Here is a 26,050-nt window from a genome sequence, read left to right on the forward strand (position 1 = left end):
ACCCGCCCACACAAAGCCCAAAATAATCTGATTCACCCGCTTGAAAAAGGCCTTAAGAATGAAGATGGGGAGGCACTGAAAGACAAACAGAAATCTGGGGAGGACCGTCATTTTCACAGTCTGTACCCTCCCCGCCAGTGACAGCGGGAGCATGTCCCATCTCTTAAAGTCCCCTTCCATTTGTCCTACCAACCGGGATAGGTTTAACTTATGTAGTCCCTCCCATTCCCGGGCCACCTGGATTCCCAGATATCGAAAACTCTTCCCTACCATTCTAAGCGGCAGCTCTCCCAGTCTCTTCTCCTGTCCTCTTGCCTGGATCGCAAACATCTCGCTTTTCCCCATGTTCAATTTATACCCCGAAAAATTGCCAAATTCCCCCAAGATTCGCATTACATCCCCCATCCCCTCCAACGGGTCCCAAATCTACAAGAGCAAGTCATCTGCGTGGATTTCCTCCGGATGCTCCAGTTTCCTCCCACAGTCCAAAGACGTGCAGGTTAGGGGGATTGGCCGTGCTAAATTGCCCTTAGTATTCAGAAAAAAGGTTAAGTGAGGTTACTGGGTTACGGGGATAGGGTGGAGACGTGGGCTTCAGTAAGGTGCTCTTTCCAGGGGCTGGTGCAGGCGGAAAGACGAGCTTGTTAGGTGAATTGGACATTCTGAATTCTCCCTCTGTGTACCCGAACAGGCGCCGGAATGTAACGACTAGGGGCTTTTCACAGTAACTTCATTGCAGTGTTAATGTTAATGTGACAATAATAAAGATTATTACTAAATGATTATTACCTTGTGTTGACATTGTATACCTTGTGTTGCCCTATTATGTATTTTCTTTTATTCCCTTTTCTTCCCATGTACTGAATGATCTGTTGAGCTGCTCGCAGAAAAATACTTTTCACTGTACCTCGGTACATGTGACCATAAACAAATCCAATCCAATCCAATTATTATTGTGCAGAAGAATTTGTGCAAAATGTCCCTGAGGATCCAGCACATGATGATAAAGCTCCAGCGTTAAGATTTCGACCTAATCTACGCACGAGGCAAGCACCTTCCTGCCTCTGGCATGCTCTCTCGAGCCATGGCTACCTATGATGAGGATGAGCAACGATAATAATAATAATAATCTATTATTGTCACAAGTAGGCTTCAATGAAGTTACTGTGAAATGCCCCTAGTCACCATATTCTGACGCCTGTTCTGGGGAGGCCGGTATGGGAATTGCAAGTCAGCTGTTTAGCCCACTGTGCGACATGTCAATCTCGTCACTGCGTTTCTTCCGATCTCCGATGAGAAGTTGTGCCTAATGAAGGAAGAAGCAGCCAAGGACATAGTCCTACGAAAGGTAATCAAGTGTCACCAATAGGGATGGCCTAAGGGTTCCTGTTCGGTTTACTACAGTGTGCGGGCAGAATTGACTGTGTCACGTGTCAGAAATTCCACTGTAAACAGAGCAAAGAGCAGATTCACATGGGTGAAATCATCACACGTGACCGATGGTAGGCATGGATCTTTTTCACTTCAATAGAAAAGACTACCTTTTGGTTATTGACTACTTCTCGAATTACCCGGAGGTAGGACTTGACAGCTCGGTGTGTCATCCAACTTACGAAAGAGATTTTTGCCCGATATGGCATCCTGAGTACTGTTATGTCTGACATTGGTCCCTGTTGCAAAACTTCTGAGTGGACTGAATTTGCCCGTCACTATGATTTCACGCACGTCACTTCAAGTCCTCTGTTTCCCCAGTCAAATGGGAAGGCAGAAAAGAGCGTGTGCATTGTTAAACGGCTGCTAATAAAAGCATTGACAGTCAGGAAGTCATCTATCAGGCACTTCTGGGCTATCATTGGGCATCACTCATCAATGGGCTATCTCCAGCTCAGCTGCTAATGAATAGACAGCTGCGAACGACCCTGCCGTCCATTGCAACTCACCCTGTGGATCGAGGACTCGAGTGGAAACTGCTTCTTCAAAGGAGGAGGTAGAAAGAGTTCTACGAACAAAATCCAGCCACTGCATCCAGGTGATGCGACAGGCTGGAGGATGCCAACGAAAATGGATGGTCAAGGCTGGCAAAGGTACGGCAACAGGCAGGTCCATATTCATTTCTGGTTCTTACTGAAGATGGTTCAGTCATGCGAAGAAACCACAGAGCGCTGTTGAAAGTGCAACGTCCATTCGTATTGAGTCCAGCAGAAGAATTCGTATGCAATCCCAAAACAATTGAAGAAGATACAGACTACCCATCAGAGCCAGTGACCAGAGAAGCATCCGCAGCAGTGAATACGGAAGAAGCAGGAACACCCACAACAAATGAAGTTAGAACACGATCGCCGATTCAGCCATCGCTCAGGAGATCAACCAGATTGCGTTGTAAACCTGACTGACTGAACCTGTAATAAACTGTGTACATGTTTAAAGTTATCACGCATATCGTGTTGTGTACAGCAAAGTAACATTTGTAAATGTCAATACTTCCAAAGGAAAGAGGATGTGGTGATATGCATATATACATCAATGTATATAGTTGTTTATCAATGGATGTTGGATTTTGCTTATTGTCACGTGTACCAAGGTACAGGGAAAAGTATTTTTCAGCGAGTAGCTCAAACAGATCATTTAGTACATGAAAATAAAATAAAATAAAAGGAAAATACATAACAGGGCAACAGAAGGTCCATAATATAAATGCATAGACACTTGCACCAGGTCTTTAATTGTGCTGCCCACTTTCCCCAGGCAGCAGGAGGTGTAGATAGAGTCAATGGATGGGAGGCAGGTTTGTGTGATGGACTGGGTTGCGTTCACGTCTCTCTGAAGTTTCTTGTGGTCTTGGGCCGAGCAGTTGCCGTACCAGGCTGTGATGCAGCCAGATAGGATGCTTTCTATGGTGCATCTGTAAAAGTTGGTAAGAGTTAATGTGGACATGCCGAATTTCCTTAGTTTCCTGAGGAAGTATAGGCACTGTTGTGCTTTCTTGGAGGTAGCGTCGACGTGGGTGGACCAGGACAGATTTTTGATGATGTGCACCCCCTAGGAATTTAAAGCTGTTAACCATCTCCACCTCGGCCCCGTTGATGCAGAATGTATATAATTATTGATAAGATCTGACCGGCAGGGGGCAGTAGAGATCTATTTTATGACTTGAGACAGCTGTCAATTGGTAGTATGTCATACAAGAGGATAGTCACACCTAGAGTAGCTCCAGGAGAATTCACTGAATTCATTTAGTCGTCTTCATCTGTATTCTAGTTTGTTATTTATCTTTCCACATGTTTGTTAATAAATCATCTTTCTAGTTAAAGAACTAGATGTTCTATATACATCATTACTATAGTCATAAGACAGAATACAACAGGATAAATATCGTATTGTTTATTGCTGTGCACTACATTGATAAACCATGTCATTGAAGCAAGTGGTTGCCTAAAAGATTCAGTTTAATAATACACAATGTAATATTGACCATCAGTGAATAGTAAATCAACCATCATGTTTTCACCAGTTTCTTATTTGTACTCCTTGTGGTCAGCATGTTAATACTGAGAATAGAAAGACGATAATTGTTGGATTTTGTGTTAAATTCGCTTTAAAGTTAACATCACTAATCACCTGCAAATGTACATTTACGCGGAGGAAAGAACAGAGATTTTTGGTTGAATTTAACCTGCACGTTTAAAAGCTGGGCAGCCTTTTTCTGTGCTCATTACATCCCAGGAGGTTCAGCAAACAGGATTGAGTTGTGCTATAACGAAGAACAGTAGGTGGCAGGAAATGAGGAAATCTCCAGGAGATCCTGAAATAAAGGCAACCAAAAAAGATCCTTTGTTCCACCCAGAAACGAAAATCATTTGAACCTTTATTTTTCCAAACATCCACTTTGCTTCGGCTAATGGATCATATTTTGCACCAGTAATTTGCCAGATATGCAATGAATGAAATAGAGCGGAGAGTATTCTTTTTTTTTGCCAGCTGATTCTGTAAAAAGAATATTTACGGGTAAGGTTCTGCTCAAACATTCCTCTCTCCTCCCCACAGACTTTTCTGTATCTTCCTGACCCCTTAGGCAGCAGCAAGGACTGAGGCAGCAACTGCATTAGTAACCATTTCTTTCTATTTGAGTGACAGGGAGAATTCAATCTTCAGAGAGGACCGATGAAGCATGTTAGTACAGAAAACAAGGTTTAATGCAAAATCTTATTGACTTGCACAGGATAAAGATGAGAATGATACACACCATTAATTTGAATGAATGTTTGAAGTAACAGAAATTTCTGCTACATAGAAACAGGGAGAGGCCATTCGGCCCTTTGAACCTGCTCTTCCATTCGTTATGATCCTGGCTGATCATCAAGTTCAATACCCTGATCCTGCCTTCCCCCATACCCCTTAATCCCTTTGCCCCAATAGCTATATCTAATTCCTTCTTGAAATTACACAACGTTTTGGCCTCAACTACTATCTGTGGTAGTGAATTCCACAGATTCACCACTCTCTGGGTGAAGAAATGACTCCTCACCTCAATCCTAAAAGGTTTACCCCTTATCCTCAAACTATGATCCCTAGTCTGGACTCCCCGACCATCGGGAACATTCTTTCTGGATCTACCCTGTCTAATCCTGTTAGGATTTTATACGTCGCTGTGCGGCACAGTGGCGCAGTGGTTAGCGCTGCTGCCTCAAGGCGCTGAGGACCCGGGTCCGATCCCGGCCCAGGGCAACTGTCTGTGTGGAGTTTGCACATTCTCCCTGTGTCTGCGTGGGCCTCACCCCCACAATTTCCCTATACAATTGCAGTAAAATATCCCTATTCCTATACTCAAGTCCTCTCGCTATGAAGGCCAACATACTATTTCCCTCTTTACTGCCTGCTGTACCTGTGCCCTTACTTTCAGTGGCTGATGCACGAGGACACCAAGGTCTCGCTGAGTATCCACCTCTCTCAATTTACACCCATTCAATTAATAATCTCCCTTCCTATTTTTGCTACTGTAGTGGATAACCTCACATTTATTCACATTATACTGCATCTGCCATGCATGGGCCCACTCACTCAGCCTCTCCAAATCCCACTGAAGCATCTCTGCATCCTCCTCACAGCTCACCCTCCCACCCAACTTTGTATCATCTGCAAATTTGGAGATAATACATTTAGTTCCTGTGATGAATGTAATTCACACTGTATTGTATTGAATGGTATTGTGTCCTTGTGGGCTCTGTCTGTGAGCCGTTGTGCGGCTCTGCCCACAGGGGGAGATGAGGAGCGTGTACAGGGCTCCGCCCATGGCTCTGCCCATGGCCCCGCCCATGGCCCCTCCCACTACTGGAAGTATAAAGTGCTGCAGCCGTGTGAGCCTGCCCTCAGTTCTTCTGGTCGCAGGCAGGCTCAGTTGTAAGTCTATTAAAACCACTATTTACTTCCAATCGTGTTCCGAGTGAATTGATGGTCACATCAATTTAATAGACTTAAGAAAACTACTATGGAATCAGCCCACAAACCTGATCGACTAGAACTCGACCCACAGGCTGCAGAGGCGAAGGAAATTTTTCTACACTGGCTTCGGTTTCAAGGCCTACCTGGCTGAATCGACCACCTCCGAGACTACAGAGGAGCAGAAACTCAGCCTACTGCACGCATGGGTGAGCCATCGCATCTCTACGCAACTCAATTGTACTGACTCCTATACTGAGGCCCTCGCTATGCTCGACCGATTGTTTGTGCGGCCGGTAAACGAGGTCTATGCGCGGCCCACCGTCACTACCCACCGCCAGCGCCCCGCAGAGTCGCTAGAGGACTTCCTGCGCGACTTAAAAGCCCTTGCTCGGGACTGCAACTTTCAGGCAGTAACGGCCTCCCAGCATTTGGAACTCTCTGTCCGTGATGTGTATGTCGCGGGGCTCCGGTCTAACTATGTGCGCCAGCGACTACTCGAGAAAGGGGTAAAACTTGGAGGACACGGTAGAGCTAACAACTACTATGGAGGTCGCGTTCCGAAATCTAAACTCATTCCCCGCGGACCAAGCGACCCCATCATTGACCCCCGACCAGCGACTGCCCCAGGCCTGCGCCGCACGGCCACCCACTCACTTTGGAGTGGCAGTGTGCCATTTTTGTGGCCAGCCCCAACACCCACGGCAGCACTGCTCGGCCCGCAACGCGACCTGCAGCAGCTGCGGTCGAAAAGGACATTATGCCAGAGTATGCCTGGCGAAATCGAAACCCTCTAACTCCCCCGCAGTCCAGAGCAATCGCTCCCCCAATTCGCAGGCCCGCAGGCCCCGCAACGTTGCAGCGTGTCTGTCGACTCCGTCTCCGCCCGACATGTGCAACTCATGGGGGCCGCCATCTTGGCAATCCTCCCCCACGCGGCCGGCCATGTGCGAGTCATGGGGGCCGTCATCTTGGACGCCATCTTCCTCACCGCCCACCATGTGCGATCCACGGGGGCGGCCATCTTGGACGGCATCTTCTTCATTACCCGCCACGTGCAATCAACGGGGGCCGCCATCTTGGCCATCACCCAATGTTCACCCCGACGACTACGACCTCAGCGGACAGTCATCACGGGGCCACTCCAACACTGCTGATCGAGCCGCCGACTACACGCAACTCAACGCAGTCACGTTGGACCAGTCGCGTCCGAAGCACCTCCAGGGCTCGATGATGTCCGTTCAAATCAACGGATGCAAGACACCGTGCCTCTTCGACTCCGGGAGAACCGAGAGCTTCGTACATCCTGACCTGGTAAGACGCTGTTCGCTGCTTACCTTCCCTGCACGGCAAACTATCTCCCTTGCCTCGGGCTCGCACTCAGTCCACATACAAGGGCGCACCATCGCGACCCTAACGATTCAGGGCGGCAGCTACTCTACATTCCAGCTGTACGTACTCCCCGATCTCTGCGCCCCACTCTTACTTGGGCTCAATTTCCAATGCAACCTCAAGAGCCTCACACTCAGCTTCAGCGGACCCCTATCACCTCTCACTATATGCAGCTTAGCGACTCTAAAAATCGACCCCCCTCCACTCTTCGCTAATCTAACGGCTAACTGTAAAGCAGTAGCCACTCGCAGCAGGCTGTACAGCCTGCAGGATAGAGTATTCATTAGAGCCGAAGTCCAGCGGCTCCTACGTGAGGGAGTCATAGAGGCCAGTAACAGCCCCTGGAGAGATCAGGTGGTGGTCGTAAAGACCGGGGAAAAGTTCCGGATGGTGGTTGATTATAGCCAAACCATTAACCGATTCACGCACCTCGATGCATACTCCCTCCGCAGAATTGCAGACACGGTCAACCAGATCGCCCAGTACCGCATATTCTCCACGGTGGATCTGAAGTCTGCTTACCACCAGCTCCCAATCCGCCCGGAGGACCGCCACTACACGGCGTTCGAGGCAGATGGCCGCCTCTTCCATTTCCTCCGGGTCCCCTTTGGCGTCACGAATGGGGTCTCGGTGTTCCAACGAGCAATGGACCGAATGGTGGACCAGTACGGGCTGCGGGCCACGTTTCCGTACTTGGACAATGTCACCATCTGCGGCCATTACCAGCAGGACCACGATGCCAACCTCCACCGATTTCTCCAAACCGCCCAGAAACTCAATCTCACCTACAATACGGAGAAATCCGTTTTCCGCACAACCAGATTAGCCATCCTCGGCTATGTCGTGGAAAACGGAGTCCTGGGCACCGATCCGGACCGTATGCGCCCCCTCTTACAACTCCCTCTCTCTCATTGTCCCAGGGCCCTCAAGAGGTTCCTGGGATTCTTCTCTTATTACGCCCAGTGGGTCCCCCAGTATACGGACAAAGCCCGCCCACTATTTAAGACCACACTCTTCCCACTTTCAGCTGAGGCCCGCCAGGCCTTCAACTGCATCAAGGAGGACATCGCCAAAGCCGCCATGCGGGCGGTGGATGAATCCGTCCCCTTTCAGGTGGAGAACGACGCCTCAGAGGTCGCTCTCGCCGCCACTCTGAATCAGGCAGGGAGACCAGTAGCCGTTTTCTCCCGGACCCTCTCCGCTTCGGAACTACGACACTCCTCAGTCGAAAAAGAAGCTCAAGCCATTGTGGAAGCTGTACGGCACTGGAGGCACTACCTCACAGGTAGGAGGTTCACCCTCATCACCGACCAAAGATCGGTTGCCTTCATGTTCGACAACACGCAAAGGGGCAAAATAAAAAACGATAAAATCTTGCGGTGGAGGATCGAACTCTCCACCTATAATTATGACATCCTATATTGACCGGGGAAGCTCAACGAGCCCCCAGATGCCCTGTCCTGCGGCACATGTGCCAGCGCGCAAGACGACCAACGACAGGCTATCCACAAAGACCTCTGCCACCCGGGGATCACCCAGCTCGCCCACTATGTCAAAGCCCGAAATCTGCCTTTCTCCACCGAGGAGGTAAAAGCGGTCACCAGGGATTGCCCGATCTGCGCGGAGTGCAAACCGCACTTCTATAGACCAGACAAGGCCCACCTGGTAAAGGCTTCCCGGCCCATTGAACGCCTGAGCATCGATTTCAACGGGCCACTCCCCTCGACCAATCGAAATGTGTACTTCCTCAATGTCATAGACAAATTCTCCCGCTTCCCCTTTGCCATCCCGTGCCCCGATATGACCTCCCACACAGTCATCAGAGCCCTGCACAGTGTCTTCACCCTGTTTGGTTTCCCCCAGCTACGTACACAGCGACAGGGGTTCATGCTTCATGAGCGACGAACTTCGTCAGTACCTGCTCGACAAGGGCATCGCCTCGAGCAGGACTACCAGCTATAACCCTAGGGGTAACGGGCAGGTGGAGAGGGAGAACGCGACAGTCTAGAAGACCGTCCTACTGACCCTCCGGTCCAGGAATCTCCCAACCTCCCACTAGCAGGAGGTCCTCCCCGACGCGCTCCATGCTATTAGGTCCCTCCTATGCACCGCCACCAACCAGACCCCTCACGAACGATTATTTGTTTCCCCTAGGGGCACTACCACGGGGGCTTCGCTCCCATCTTGGTTGAGGACACCGGGCCCGGTTCTCCCCCGGAAGCACGTCTGGACACACAAAACGGACCCGCTGGTAGAGAGGGTGATATTGCTTCACTCGAACCCCCACTACGCCTTTATTGAATACCCTGACGGCCGTCAGGACACCGTTTCCCTCCGGGACCTGCCGCCTCCAGGATCCACCACCACCACCGCCGAGGTACCCCTCACACTACACCCCACCCAACCCCCCCCACGCCCTGCGCCCCCACGCCTATACGTTTCCTGCGCCCCCCCTGCGCCCATCACAACGGTCAGGAATGGAGCTCGGACCGAAACATCCCCGGAGTCCACCCGCATATCCACACCGACCGTCACCACCCAGCCACCCCCGGAGCCACTGGACCGGATCAACCTGTAGACCCGTCACCCCCGCCGGACTTGATTTTATTACAGGGGGTGAATGTGGTGAATGTAATTCACACTGTATTGTATTGTGTCCTTGTGGGCTCTGTATTCACACTGTATTGTATTGTGTCCTTGTGGGCTCTGTATTCACACTGTATTGTATTGTGTCCTTGTGGGCTCTGTCTGTGAGCCGTTGCGCGGCTCTGCCCACAGGGGGAGATGAGGAGCTTGTACAGGGCTCCACCCTCGGCTCCGCCCATGGCTCCACCCATGGCCCCTCCCACTTCTGGAAGTATAAAGTGCTGCAGCCCTGTGAGCCTGCCCTCAGTTCTTCTGGTCGCAGACAGGCTCAGTTGTAAGTCTATTAAAACCACTGTTTACTTCCAATCGTGTTCCGAGTGAATTGATGGTCACATCAGTTCCCTTGCCCAAATCATTAATATATAATCTGAACAGTTGGGGTTCTAGCACTGACCCCTGCAGTACCCACTAGTCACTGTCTGCCAATCAGAAAAAGACCCATTTATTCCAACTTTTTGCTTCCTGTCTGCTAACCAGCTTTCTATCCAATTCAAGACACTACCCACAATCCCATGTGCTTTCACTTTGCACAGTAATCTGCAATGTTGAAAGCTTTCTGAAAGTCTAAATAAACCACATCTACCGGTTCTCCCTGCAGTTCAATCCCATTAATTTCCCCAAAACCATTTATTTACCAATATTTACCAATACCAATTTCCTTTAGCACCTCACTAAAACTTGCGCGTCTCAGAACTTCTGATACATTATTCATGTCTTCCTTTGTGAACCATGATGTGGTTCACCTGAGGAAGCAGCAGTGCTCTGAAAGCTAGTGATTCGAAACAAACCTGTTGGACTTCAACCTGGTGTTGTCAGACTTCTTACTGTTCCTTTGTGAAGACAGAGCAAAGAGTGAATTTAGTTCCTCAGCCATTCCTTTGTTCCCGGTTTAGAATTCACCCGTTTCTGACTGTAAGGAGCCTACATTAGTTTTTGATCAATCTTTTTCTCTTAACATTCCGATAGAAGCTTTCTCGAGCAGTTTCTTCGTTCCCTGCTAGTTTACTTTCAAATTGTACTTTCCCCTTCTTAATCAATCCCCTGGCTTGCCTCTGCTGAATTTTAAACTGTTCTCAATCCTCAGGTCTATTGCTGTTTCTTGCTACTTTGTATGCCTCTTCTTTGAATCTAATACTATCTCTAATTCCCTTTGTGAGCCATGGTTTGGCCACAGTTCCCTTTCTACTCTTGCGGCAAATAGGAATGAGCAACTTTTGGAGTTCACCCTTTCCTTTAATGCCTGCCATTGCTTGACCACGGTCCATCCGTTCAGTAATGTTTCCCAGTCCAACATAGCCAACTCGTGCCTCATACCATCATAGTTACCTTTATTGAGGTTCAGGACCCTGGTCTCAGAATCAACTACCTCACTATCCACCTTTATAAAGAATTCTGTCATGTTATGGTCACTCATGCCCAAAGGTTCCCTCACAACTAGATTGCCGACTAATCTTTTCCCATTGCACGATACCCAGTCCAAGATGGCCTGTGCACTTGTTGGTTCCTCAACGTATTGGTCCAGCAAACCATCCCGTATACACCCAGAAATTCCTCCTCTATTGTACTGTGACTAATTTGACTCACCCAATCTATATACAGATTAAAGTCACCCGTAACCACTGATGATCCTTCAGCACACGCATCTCTGATTTCCTGTCGGATGCTATTCCCAACATTATCCCTGCAGTTTGGTAGTCTAATTACCACCCTCTAGGAATGGTTTTTGCCTCTTCATGTTTCTTAACCCAACCCAGACAGATTCCACATGATCTTGCCTCAATATTGTATTAATATCTTCTTTAGTCAACCCTGTAACTCCACCAACTTTTCCTTTCTGTCTGTCCTTCCTAAAAACTGAATAGTCCTCAATGTTTAGTTCCTAGCACGGTGGCGCAGTGGGTTAGCCCTGCTGCCTCACGGCACCGAGGTCCCAGGTACGATCCCGGCTCTGGGTCACTGTCCGTGTGGAGTTTGCACATTCTCCCCGTGTTTGCATGGGTCTCGCCCCCACAACCCAAAGATGTGCAGGCTAGGTGGATTGGCTATAAGTTTCTGCTCGGCGATTCTGCGTTGTCGTGCATCCCATATCCAACGCGCCACAGCAAAGAACCGCACCAACCTCCTTAGAAGACTAACACGGGACACAACCGACAGAGTACCCTTTGTCGTCCAGTACTTTACCGGAACGGAGAAACTATGACATCTTCTTCGCAGCCTTCAACACGTCATCAATGAAGACGGACATCTTGCCAAGGTTATCCCCACACCCCCACTACTTGCCTTCAAACAACTGCGCAACCTCAAACAGAAACATTGTTTGCAGCAAACTACCCAGCCTTCAGAACAGCGACCACGACACCACACAACCCTGCCATGGCAATCTCTGCAAGACGTGCCAGATCATCGGCATGGATACCACCATTACACATGAGAACACCACCCACCAGGTACGCGGTACATACTCGTGCGACTCAGCTAACGTTGTCTACCTCATACGCTGCAGGAAAGGATGTCCCGAAGCGTGGTACATTGGCGAGACCATGCAGACACTGCGGCAACGAATGAACGGGCATCGTGCGACAATCACCAGGCAGGAATGTTCCCTTCCAATCGGGGAACACTTTAGCAGTCAAGGGCATTCAGCCTCTGATCTCCGGGTAAGCATTCTCCAAGGTGGCCTTCAGGACACGCGACAACGCAGAATCGGCAAGCAGAAACTTATAGCTAAGTTCCGCACGCATGAGTGCGGCCTCAACAGGGACCTGGGATTCATGTCGCATTACATTCATCCCCCACCATCAGGCCTGGGCTTGTGAAATCCTACCAACTGTCCTGGCTTGAGACAATTCACACCTCTTTAACCTGGGGTTACCCCTATCTCTGGATCTGTAAGGATTTAATGACCTGCAAATGCTCGCATTCTGAGCATTGTCTGGCATCTTTGAATTTGTCTATATATTTGTTTCTGGAACATACCTCTCCATTCACCTGAGGAGGGAGCAGTGCTCCGAAAGCTAGTGTTTGAAACAAACTTGTTGGACTTTAACTTAGTGTTGTAAGGCTTCTTACTGTTCAAAAAGGGAGGTTAAGAGAAAACAGGGAACTATAGACCAGTGAGCCTAACGTCGGTATTCGGAAGTTGCTAGAGTTCATTATCAAGGATTTCATAGCACAGCATTTGGAAAGCAGTGGTGTAATCAGACAAAGTCAGCATGGATTTATGAAAGGAAAATCATGCTTGACATGTCAACTAAAATTCTTTGAAGGTGTCACTAGTAGAGTTGGCCAGGAAGAACCGGTGGTATATTAAGACTTTCAGAAGGCTTTCGACAAGGTCTCACAAAGCAGATTAATATGTAAAGTTAAAGTGTCTTGAGATGGATAGAAAGCTGGTGAGCAGACAGGAAGCAAAACGTTGGAATAAATGGGTCTTTTTTTGATTGTCAGGCAGTGACTAGTGGGGTACTGCAGGGATCTGTGCTCCTCAACTGTTCACATTATACATTAATGATTTGGACGAGGGAACTAAATGTATTATCTCCAAATTTGCAGCTGATACATAGGTGGGGGTTATTGTGTTCTTTGTTTTTGGTCCTTCAGAATAGTGAAGGTTGTAGTGCTAACAAAGAACAGCAAGTTGTGTTTAATAAACAAAACTAATTTATTACACTACACTGAATTAGATTCGAACATATTACTAAGGAATTAGTTAAGTAAAGATTACACGACACATCTACACTATTAACTATTCTGTTAGTTCAACTATCTCACAACTACTCTGTCTTGATCTCTTCCACTCTCTCCAGCTATACAAAGAACTTTGAACAAAGAACAAAGAAAAGTACAGCACAGGAACAGGCCCTTCGGCCCTCCAAGCCTGTGCCGACCATGCTGCCCGTCTAAGCTAAAATCTTCTACACTTCCTGGTTCCGTATCCCTCTATTCCCATCCTATTTGTGTATTTGTCAAGATGCCCCTTAAACATCACTATCGTCCCTGCTTCCACCACCTCCTCCAGCAACGAGTTCCAGGCACCCACTACCCTCTGTGTAAAAAAACTTGCCTCGTACATCTCCTCTAAACCTTGCCCCTCGCACCTTAAGTCTATACCCCTAGTAATTGACCCCTCTACCCTGGGAACAAAATCTCTGACTATCCACTCTGTCTATGCCCCTCATAATTTTGTAGACCTCTATCAGGCCGCCCCTTATCCTCCGTCGTTCCAGTGAGAATAAACTGAGTTTATTCAAATGCTCCTCATAGCTAATGCCCTCCATACCAGGCAACATCCTGGTAAATCTCTTCTGCATCCTCTCTAAAGCCTCCACATCCTTCTGGTAGTGTGGTGACCAGAATTGAAAACGATACTCCACGTGTGGCCTAAGGTTCTATACAGCTGCAACATGACTTGCCAATTTTTATACTCAACGCCCCGGCCAATGAAGGCAAGCATGCTGTATGCCTTCTTGACTACCTTCTCCACCTATATTGCCCCTTTCAGTGACCTGTGGACCTGTATACCTAGATCTCTCTGACTTTCAATACTCTTTAGAGTTCTACCATTCGCTGTATATTCCCTGCCTGCATTAGACCTTCCAAAATGCATTACCTCACATTTGCCCGGATTAAACTCCATCTGCCATCTCGCTGCCCAAGTCTCCAAACGATCAAAGTCCTGCTGTATCCTCTGACAGTTCTCATCGCTATCCGTAATTCCACCAACCTTTGTGTCGTCTGCAAACTTACTAATCAGACCAGTTACATTTTCCTCCAAATCATTTATACCTCCATCTATCTCCCAGAAGTCAAGAAGGCGTGTGATATTTATATGGTTGCTCTCTAGCACCATCTAGTGACTAGAGTAGTAACATTACATTAACCCTTATGTGTTTTACAATATCCACATATTGTGACAGAGGTGACTCACCATTGGCTGCCGGTGGGATATTCTGGTCCCGCCAATATTAATGGCCATTTGTGTTGCTCGCCAGCCGTGCCGCTGCCTCCAGCGGGATGTGAACATTCTGCCGGCGAGTAGGGAAGAATGTGCTGACCCACTGTGCGCGGAGACCGCACCCCCACTACCCCCCAGATCTGTTCCGTTTGAGAACAGTCCTGCAGATGATTGCCAGCTTTATTTAATACTGCAGAATAATATTTTAATTTCCTTTATTTCAGCTTAAACATCGAAAGGGACAGGAAGTAATGCTCTCTGTGCCCCACAGCACTTCTTCATCCTGTTATACTGCATCAAAGGCCTTCATTTATACGCACTATTCACAACGCTCCAAAGCACCTAATAGCCAATGAGGTACTTTTACCGGGTAATCACTGTAAAAAAGCAGGAAATATGACAGTGTGTGTTCAGCAAACTGCCCTGAACTGCAATAACCAGACAATCTCCTTTCTGTGTTGTTGGTAAGGGATTAATATTAATCAGGACACTATCCTGCTATGCTCCAAAAGTACAGCGCTCCTTCAGAGTGTCGGCCTAGATTAGTTGATCAAGTCTCTGGACATTGGCTTGAACTTGGACCTTGTAACTGAGACATTGGGCTCGATCAAACCGATTGGGAACAGAGCACCTGAGGGGCTCTGATCCCCTGGGAGACCCCCATGAGTGCCATTCCGTCTGGTCCCCCGTTTCTGGAGACAGCACTCGGCTGTGAACTCCGAGGCGAAGGGCCTCGGCAGATTGTGAGAATGCACGTTAGTGTGAGACTAGCTATCTCGTTCTAATTTGCAGATTTGCAAAATAGTGATCCCACCCACAATGGGCAGGATTCAGATCCCGGGAGGCCTGGCGAGCCGGTTAGATCCCGGAAGAGGGATTTCCCGGTATCTACTGGCCGTGCCGTGCTGCCTTTCGGGCGTAATGCAGCCAGTAGCTCGCACCCAAGAGTATTATTCACTGAGAGCCAGCTGATATTTACCCGATGTAGTTAATAGCCAGGTCACATGGTCTGATTGAGCGACAGGAATGTTTGCAATGGAGACAGTGAAGTTGTAAGTGGGAGATGATAGAGAAACAACTTACCAGATGACAGGTTTTGTCTTCGAATCATAGAAATGTTACGGCACAGAAGGAGGCCATTTGGCCCATCTTGTCCATGGTGCTCTTTCTTTTTCTAAAATAATATTTTATTGAAGTATTTGAAAAAGTTTTACAACAGTGACATAAACAATGACAATAACATGGTAAAATAAACATTTCCCACTCCAGCCCAATCTTCACACACCTCAACCATACAACAACAATCCCCCCCCCCCCCCCCCCCCCCCACCCCCCCCCCCCCCCCCGCGCCCTCGGAATACTGCATCTGCTGACATTTTAATTTCCCCGAGAAAGTTGACGAACGGATGCCACCTCCGGATGAACCCTAACATTGACCCTCTTAAGGCTAACTGTATTTTCTCGAGGCTGAGAAACCCAGACATGTCACTAACCCAGGTCTCTACACTCGGGGGCTTCAAGTCCCTCCACATTAACAAGATCCGTCTCCGGGCTACAAGGGAGTCAAAGGCCAAGACGTCGGCCTCTTTCGCTCCCTGAACTCCCGGATCTTCCGACATTCCAAAGATCGCTACCTCAGGACTCGGCACCACCCGTGTTTTTAGCACCGTGGACATTGCCTGAGCAAAACCCTGCCAAAACCCTCTAAGCTTCGGGCATGCCCAAAACATGTGGGCATGATATGCTGGGCTTCCCGCGCACCTCGCACACCTATCCTCTACCCCGAAAAACATGCCCATCCCACCAACTGTCATGTGTGCCCGGTGCTCTACCTTAAATTGTATCAGGCTAAGCCTGGCACATGGTGAGGATGTATTAACCCTGCTTAGGGCATCTGCCCACAGACCCGCCTCTATCTCCTCCAGGTGCTCTTTCTAATCCCACCTTGCAGCTCCCATTCCATAACCCTGTAGTTTACAACACTTAAGATGCTGGTCCAGCTACTTAAAAAAAAAGTTTAGGGTCCCTGCCTCCACCACCATCTCGGGCAGTGAATTCCAGACTCCCATTACCCTCAGCGTATAAACGTTCTTCCCCTTGTCCCCTCTACACCTTTTGCCACTTATCTTGAATCTATGTCCCCTGGTTCTAGAATTCTCCATCAAGGGAAACAATTTGATCCTGTCCACTCTATCTTTCCCCTCATAATTTAGTAAACCTCAATTAAGTCACCCCTCAGCCTTCTTTCTTCCAAGGAAAATAACCCCGGCCTATCCAATCTCTCCTCGGAGCTACACTTTTCTAGCCCTGGCAAGTGAGACGGGGAGAGATGGGTGACTGATGGGGGGAGAGCTGGAGGAGTGATGGGCAGTGATGAAGAGAAATAGGGTAGAGATGACTAAATGATGGGTGTGGTGAATGTAATATAGATGTATATATGTTAATTCACACTGGCGTTGTAAGCGCAGTAGCGCTATCCTACCACTAGGGGGAGTAGCGCTGAGAGCACTCAGGAACTTGTACTGGGCTCCACCCTTGGCTCCGCCCATGACTCCTCCCCCGAGTGCGGCTGTATAAATACCCGTGTCCAGAGTCAGCCTGAGTTCACTACGAGTTCATCGACAGGTAACAGGCTGGATCTGAAGTAAGTCGATTAAAGCCTAGATTCACATCGGAAACACGTGTCTGGTGAATTGATGGTTCCATCAATTTAATTGACTTAAGAACAGTAAAGATCGATTATGGAATCGGCCCTCAAGCCTGGGCGCCTGGAACTCGACCCGCAGGATGCAGAGGCTAAAGAAATCTTCTCCCACTGGATCCGGTGCTTCAAGGTCTACCTGGCCGAAGCAAGCATAGACAAAACTACAGAGGATCAGAAGCTGAGTCTACTGCACGCGAGGGTGAGCCACAGAATCTCGACGCAACTAAACTTGGCCAGTTCATATACTGCGGCGCTAGCAGTTCTCGAAAAAATGTATGTAAGGCCCATTAATGAAGTTTACGCTCGCCATGTGTTCACGACTCGCCATCAGCGGCCTACGGAATCACTCGCCGAATTCCTAAGAGAACTTAATAATTTGTCCAATGACTGTAATTACCAAGTGGTTACCGCGGCTGAACACAGGGAATTGGCGGTACGCGATGTTTTTGTAGCGGGCCTCAGGTCTAACTATGTGCGCCAACGACTGCTGGAAAAGGGGGCCCAGGACTTAGAAACAACTGTGGAAGCTGCTACCACGATGGAGGTCTCCTTCTGCAGCCTTAACTCGTTCCCCGCGGACCCCGCGACCCAATTATGGGCCCCCGACCAGCGACTCCCCCAGGCCTGTGCTACGCGGCCGCCCAGCCACCATGCTGCCCCAGCCAGCCACTATGCTGCCCCAGCAAGCCACTATGCTGCTCCAGCCTGCCATTTCTGCGGCCAGAACCAGCACCCGCGGCAGCACTGCCCGGCCCGCAACGCGACCTGCAGCAGCTGCGGGCGGAAAGGCCACTACGCAAGAGTGTGCCTCGCTAAAAGGGCCCCAGCTTCCAACTCCCCAGGGACTCGCAGTAACCGCTCCCCTCACTCGCAGCCCCGCGGGACCCGAAACGCTGCAGACTATGCCCCGACTCCAGCCACGTGCGATCCATGGGGGCAGCCATCTTGGAAAACCTCCACCACGCAGCCAGCCACGTGCGACTCATGGGGGCCGCCATCTTGGACGCCATCTTCCTCGCCTCCCGCCACGTGCGACTCATGGGGGCCGCCATCTTGGACGCCATCTTCCGCGCCTCCCGCCACGTGCGATCCACGGGCCCGATCGGCATCTCCGCGCTCGGACAACTCAGCGGAGGAATTCGAATTAGACTATGAACTCAGAGGGCAGTCATCACGGGGCCACTCCAGCACAGCTGATCCAGCCGCCGACTACCCGCAACTCAGCGCGGTCACCCTAAACCAATCACGACCAAAGAATCTACGAAACTCGATGGCAGAGGTCCATATCAACGGGTACAAAACGCCATGCCTCTTCGACTCCGGGAGCACAGAGAGCTTCATACACCCAGACCTGGTAAGACGCTGTTCGCTCCCCGTTTTCCCCGCACAGCAAACTACCGGCTCTTTTCCACAGTGGATCTGAAGTCTGCATACCACCATAGATTTACATAGAATTTACAGTGCAGAAGGAGGCCATTCGGCCCATCGAGTCTGCACCGGCTCCTGGAAAGAGCACCCTACCCAAGGTTAACACCTCTACCCTATCCCCATAACCCAGTAACCCCACCCAACACAAAGGGCAATTTTGGACACTAAGGGCAATTTATCATGTCCAATCCACCTAACCTGCACATCTTTGGACTTTGGACTGTGGGAGGAAACCGGAGCACCCAGAGGAAACCCACGCACACACGGGGAGGATGTGCAGACTCCGCACAGACAGTGACCCAAGCCGGAATCGAACCTGGGACCCTGGAGCTGTGAAGTGATTGTGCTATCCACAATACTTCCGTGCTGCCCCAAATACCAGCTCCCAATCCGCCCGGAGGACCGCTACTACACGGCATTCGAGGCCAATGGCCGCCTCTTCCATTTCCTCCGGGTCCCTTTCGCCGTCACTAATGGGGTCTCGGTGTTCCAACGAGCAATGGACCGAATGGTGGACCAGTACGGGCTGCGGGCCACGTTTCCGTACTTGGACAATGTCACCATCTGCGGCTATGACCCGCAGGACCACGACGCCAACCTCCACCGTTTTCTCCAGACGGCACAGAGACTGAACCTCACGTACAACAAGGAGAAATGCGTTTCCGCACATCCAGACTAACCATCCTCGGCTATGTCGTGGAAAACGGAGTCCTGGGCCCCGACCCGGACCTTTTAGAACTCCCTCCCCCTCATTGTCCCAAGGCCCTCAAACGGTGCTTGGGATTTTTTCCTACTACGCCCAGTGGGTCCCTCAATTTGCGGACAAAGCCCGCCCACTCTTTAGGACCACACGATTTCCCCTGTCAGCCAAGGCACGCCAGGCCTTCGACGGCATCAAGGAGGACATCGCCAAAGCGGCCATGCGGGCGGTGGATGAATCCACCCCATTCCAGGTAGAGAGCGACGCCTCAGAGGTAGCTCTTGCAGACACGTAAAATCAGGAAGGGAGACCAGTTGCATTTTTCTCCCGTACCCTCTCCGCTTCAGAACTCCGACACTCTTCAGTCGAGAAAGAAGCACAAGCCATTGTGGAGGCTATCCGTCACTGGAGGCACTACCTCGCAGGTAGGAGGTTCACCCTCATCACCGACCAAAGATCGGTTGCCTTCATGTTCGACAACTCGCAAAGGGGCAAAATAAATAACGGTAAAATTCTGAGGAGGAGGATCGAACTCTCCACCTACAATTACGATATCAAATATCGACCCGGGAAGCTCAACGAGCCTCCGGATGCCCTATTCCGCGGGTCATGCGCCAGCGCGCAGATTGATCGATTGAAAGTCATCCACAATGACCTCTGCCACCCGGGGGTCACCTGGCTCGCCCACTACATCAGGGCCCGAAGCTTGCCTTTCTCCAACGAGGAGGTAAAAGCGGTTACCAGGGACTGCCCGATCTGTGCGGAGTGCAAACCGCACTTCTATAGACCAGACAGGGCCCATCTGGTCAAGGCTTCTAGGCCCTTTGAACGCCTCGTGATTGATTTCAAAGGGCCACGCCCCTCCACTAACAAAAACATTTACTTCTTAAACGTCGTAGACGAGTTCTCCCGTTTCCCATTCGCTATCCCGTGCCCCGACATGACCTCCCACACAGTCAATAGGGCCCTGCATCGCATCTTCACCCTGTTTGGTTTCCCCCAGCTACGTACACAGCGACCGGGGTTCGTCCTTCATGAGCGACGAGCTGCGTCAGTACCTGCTCGGCAAGGGCAACGCCTCGAGCAGGACTACCAGCTACAACCCCAGGGGGAACGGGCAGGTGGAGAGGGAGAACGCGACGGTCTGGAAGACCGTCCTACTGACCCTCCGGTCTAGAAAGCTCCAAGTCTCCCAGTGGCAGGAAGTCCTCCCAGGCGCGCTCCACGCTATTAGGTCCCTTTTGTGTATGGCAACCAACCAGACCCCTCACGAGAGGCTCTTCATTTTTTCCAGGGGCACTACCACGGGGGTCTCACTTCCGGCATGGCTGAGGACACCGGGCCCCGTACTCCTGAGGAAACACGTCAGGGCGCACAAAACCGACCCCCCTGTTGAGAAGGTGCGCCTGCTCCTCTCCAACCCCCAGTACGCATTCGTCGAGTTCCCTGACGGCCGTCAGGACACTGTATCCCTCCGGGATCTGGCACCCGCCGGATCCAGAGCCCCCTCTACCCCCACAGAAGGACCCCACACCCTACACCCCATGCTGCCGCCCCCCCCCCGTGCTCCCGAGCCCACGAGCTCACTCCACTAGTTCCGCGCCCCCGCGCCGGCCAGCCCCCAGCACCCCCAGTCCCCGGTCGAACCAGGAGAATATGAAGCTCAGATACAACCCTCCCTGGAGTCCGCCATCGTACTCCAGCACACTACACCCATCCAGCCACCGCAAGAGGCTGCAACCCCGGTGCTCCGCAGATCTCAGCGGACAATCCGACCGCCGGACAGACTGACTTTATAGACTAGACCACCACCCCCGCCGGACTTGATTTTTTTGCAGGGGGTGAATGTGGTGAATGTAATTTAGATGTATATATGTTAATTCACACTGTCTTTCTAAGCGCAGTAGCGCTATCCTACCACTAGGGGGAGTAGCGCTGGGAGCACTCAAGAACTTGTACTGGGCTCCACCCTTGGCTCCGCCCACGACTCCTCCCCCTAGTGCAGCTGTATAAATACCCATGTCCAGAGTCAGCCTGAGTTCACTACAAGTTCATCGACAGGTAACAGGCTGGATCTGAAGTAAGTCGATTAAAGCCTCGATTCACATCGGAAACACGTGTCTGGTGAATTGATGGTTCCATCAATGGGGAGAGGTGGATGAATGGGGGAGTGATATAGGGACAGTTAGGAAAGATGGGGGATTGATGGGTGAATGATGGTGGAGTGCTGGAGAGAGATGGAAGAGTGATTCCTGTAAGCCTCCTCTGCACTGTCCCCAGAGCAATTACGTCCTTCCTGTAATGTGGTGACCAGAACTGCACACAATTCTCCAGTTGTGGCCTGTTATATCCTGTGAATACCTCGGAATGCCAGAATACATTATAACAAGCTTACAACCTCACTGTCTCCTTTGCAAACAAAGATACTTAATCAGCCTTCAACTCCTAAATGGTCTAGGCTTGTAGAAAGAGCTCTGATGCTGGACAATATTGGTTTGGAATTGTGCAGAGGCCAACACTAGCATTGCCTATTGATTATGAGACTGCTGCTACCTGCTTATTGCAGGACTACAATGGATCAAGATTTACAGGAGCTAAATACTAATCAGCCTCTGCGAAACCTCTTCTTTTGTTCTGTTTCCCCTTCACCTCTGACCATCTATCCCCCATCCCTCTCACCATCTCTCCCCATCCCTCTGACCATCTCTCCCAATCCCTCTGACCATCTCTCCCCCATCCCTCTCACCATCTCTCCCCCATCCCTCTCACCATCTCTCCCCATCCCTCTGACCATCTCTCCCCATCCCTCTGACCATCTCTCCGCCATCCCTCTCACCATCTCTCTCACCATCTCTCCCCCATCCCTCTGACCATCTCTCCCCATCCCTCTGACCATCTCTCCCCCATCCCTCTCACCATCTCTCCCCCATCCCTCTGACCATCTCTCCCCCATCCCTCTGACCATCTCTCCCCCATCCCTCTCACCATCTCTCCCCCATCCCTCTCACCATCTCTCCCCCATCTCTCTCACTATCTCTCCCCATCCCTCTCACCATCTCTCCCCCATCCCTCTGACCATCTCTCCCCCATCCCTCTCACCAGCTCTCCCCCATCCCTCTGACCATTTCTCCCCCATCCCTCTGACCATCTCTCCCCCATCCCTCTCACCATCTCTCCCCCATCTCTCTCATTAACACTCCCATTTCACCCCCAACCACCCCCCCCATCCCTCTGACCATCTCTCCCCATCCCTCTGACCATCTCTCCCCATCCCTCTCACCATTTCTCCCCCATCCCTCTGACCATCTCTCCCCCATCCCTCTGACCATCTCTCCCCCATCCCTCTCACCATCTCTCCCCCATCCCTCTCACCATCTCTCCCCCATCCCTCTGACCATCTCTCCCCATCCCTCTGACCATCTCTCCCCATCCCTCTGACCATCTCTCCCCCATCCCTCTCACCATCTCTCCCCCATCCCTCTCACCATCTCTCCCCCATCCCTCTCACCATCTCTCCCCCATCCCTCTCACCATCTCTCCCCCATCCCTCTGACCATCTCTCCCCCATCCCTCTCACCATCTCTCCCCATCTCTCTCATTAACTCCCCCAATTCACCCCCAACCACTTCCCCATCCCTCTGACCATCTCTCCACCATCCCTCTCACCATCTCTCCCCCATCCCTCTGACCATCTCTCCCCCATCTCTCTCACCATCTCTCCCCATCCCTCTCACCATCTCTCCCCCATCCCTCTGACCATCTCTCCCCCATCCCTCTGACCATCTCTCCCCCATCCCTCTGACCATTTCTCCCCCATCCCTCTGACCATCTCTCCCCCATCCCTCTCACCATCTCTCCCCCATCCCTCTGACCATCTCTCCCTCATCCCTCTGACCATCTCTCCCCATCCCTCTCACCATTTCTCCCCCATCCCTCTGACCATCTCTCCCCCATCCCTCTGACCATCTCTCCCCCATCCCTCTCACCATCTCTCCCCATCTCTCTCATTAACTCTCCCATTTCACCCCCAACCACTCCCCCATCCCTCTGACCATCTCTCCCCATCCCTCTGACCATCTCTCCCCCATCCCTCTGACCATCTCTCCCCCATCCCTCTCACCATCTCTCCCCATCCCTCTGACCATCTCTCCCCCATCCCTCTGACCATCTCTCCCCATCCCTCTGACCATCTCTCCCCAAGCCCTCTGACCATCTCTCCCCATCCCTCTGACCATCTCTCCCCCATCCCTCTGACCATCTCTCCCCATCCCTCTGACCATCTCTCCCCCATCCCTCTCACCATCTCTCCCCCATCCCTCTGACCATCTCTCCCCATCCCTCTGACCATCTCTCCCCCATCCCTCTGACCATCTCTCCCCATCCCTCTGACCATCTCTCCCTAATCCCTCTCACCATCTCTCCCCATCCCTCTGATCATCTCTCCCCCATCCCTCTGACCATCTCTCCCACATCCCTCTCACCATCTCTCCCCCATCCCTCTCACCATCTCTCCCCCATCCCTCTGACCATCTCTCCCCCATCCCTCTGATCATCTCTCCCCCATCCCTCTCACCATCTCTCCCCATCCCTCTCACCATCTCTCCCCATCCCTCTCACCATCTCTCCCCCATCCCTCTGACCATCTCTCCCCCATCCCTCTGATCATCTCTCCCCCATCCCTCTCACCATCTCTCCCCCATCCCTCTCACCATCTCTCCCATCCTCTCTCTCATTAACTCCCCAATTTCACCCCCAACCACTCCCCCATCCCTCTGACCATCTCTCCCCCATCCCTCTCACCATCTCTCCCCATCCCTCTGACCATCTCTCCCCCATCCCTCTCACCATCTCTCCCCCATCCCTCTGACCATCTCTCCCCCATCCCTCTCACCATCTCTCCCCCATCCCTCTGACCATCTCTCCCCCATCTCTCTCATTAACTCCCCCATTTCACCCCCAACCACTTCCCCATCCCTATGACCATCTCTCCCCCATCCCTCTGACCATCTCTCCCCATCCCTCTGACCATCTCTTCCCCATCTCTCTCATTAACTCTCCCATTTCACCCCCAACCACTCCCCCATCCCTCTGACCATCTCTCCCCCATCCCTCTGACCATCTCTCCCCCATCCCTCTCACTATCTCTCCCATCCTCTCTCTCTATCAATCCTTCATCTCTCATCATCTTTCATTTGAATTTCACCATCTCTCCCCCTTCAATCGTCCATCTCTCCCCATCAATCCTCCCCATCTCTCCTCCATCATTCACCCATCTTTTCCCATCTCTCCCCATCACTCCCCATTTTAAATTGCCCTTAGTATCCAGGGATATGCATGTTAGGTTAGGGGATTGCAGGGATAGGACAGGATGGATGGGTGAGTGGACATGTGTAGAGTGCTTTTTCAAAGGTTTGAAAATGAAATGAATTGAAAATTGCTTATTGTCACGAGTAGGCTTCAATGAAGTTACTGTGAAAAGCCCCTAGTCGCCACATTCTGGCGCCTGTTCGGGGAGGCTGGTATGGGTTTGGTACAGACTTGATGGGCTGAATGGCTTCTTTCTGTACTGTCGGGATTCTATGATCTCTTCCAGCTCTCCCTATATCACCATCACTCTTCCATCTCTCTCATTCACCCATCTTTCCCCTCCTCAATCCTAACTGTCCCTATATCGCTCTCCCATTCATCCACCTCTCCCCATCATTTACCCATCTCTCCCCGATATCTCTTCATCACTGCCCATCACTCCTCCAACTCCCCCCCATCAGTCACCCATCTCTCCCCGTCTCGCTCCCAATCTATCCCCATCATTCACACATCTCCCCCATCATTCACACATCTCCGCATCACTCCACATCACTCCCCATCACTCCCCATCTCTCCCCATCTCTCTCCCATCTCCCCCATCATTCACACATCTCCCCATCACTCCCCATCACTCCCCATCTCTCCCCATCACTCCCCATCACTCCCCATCACTCCCCATCTCTCCCCATCACTCCCCATCACTCCCCATCACTCCCCATCTCTCCCCATCTCTCTCCCATCTCCCCCCATCATTCACACATCTCCCCATCACTCCCCATCACTCCCCATCACTCCCCATCTCTCCCCATCACTCCCCATCACTCCCCATCACTCCCCATCTCTCCCCATCACTCCCCATCACTCCCCATCTCTCCCCATCTCTCTCACATCTCCCCCCATCATTCACACATCTCCCCATCACTCCCATTTCTCCCCATCTCCCCCCATCATTCACACATCTCCCCATCACTCCCCATCACTCCCCATCACTCCCCATCTCTCCCCATCTCTGCCCATCATTCACACATCTCCCCATCACTCCCCATCACTCCCCATCTCTCTCCCATCTCTCCCCATCTCACTCCCCATCATTCACACATCTCCCCATCTCTCCCCATCTCTCCCCATCATCCACACATCTCCCCATCACTCCCCATCACTCCCCATCTCTCCCCATCTCTCCCCATCATTCACACATCTCCCCATCACTCCCCATCACTCCCCATCTCTCCCCATCTCTCCCCATCATTCACACATCTCCCCATCACTCCCCATCTCTCCCCATCACTCCCCATCTCTCCCCATCATTCACTCTCCCCATCACTGCCCATCTCTCCCCATCACTCCCTATCTCTCCCCATCTCTCTCCCATCTCTCCCCATCATTCACACATCTCTCCATCACTCCCCATCACTCCCCATCTCTCACCCATCTCTCCCATCACTCCCCATCTCCCCCCATCATTCACACATCTCCCCATCAC

Source organism: Scyliorhinus canicula, chromosome 8 (assembly GCF_902713615.1).
Source record: "Scyliorhinus canicula chromosome 8, sScyCan1.1, whole genome shotgun sequence".
Lineage (NCBI taxonomy): Eukaryota > Metazoa > Chordata > Chondrichthyes > Carcharhiniformes > Scyliorhinidae > Scyliorhinus > Scyliorhinus canicula.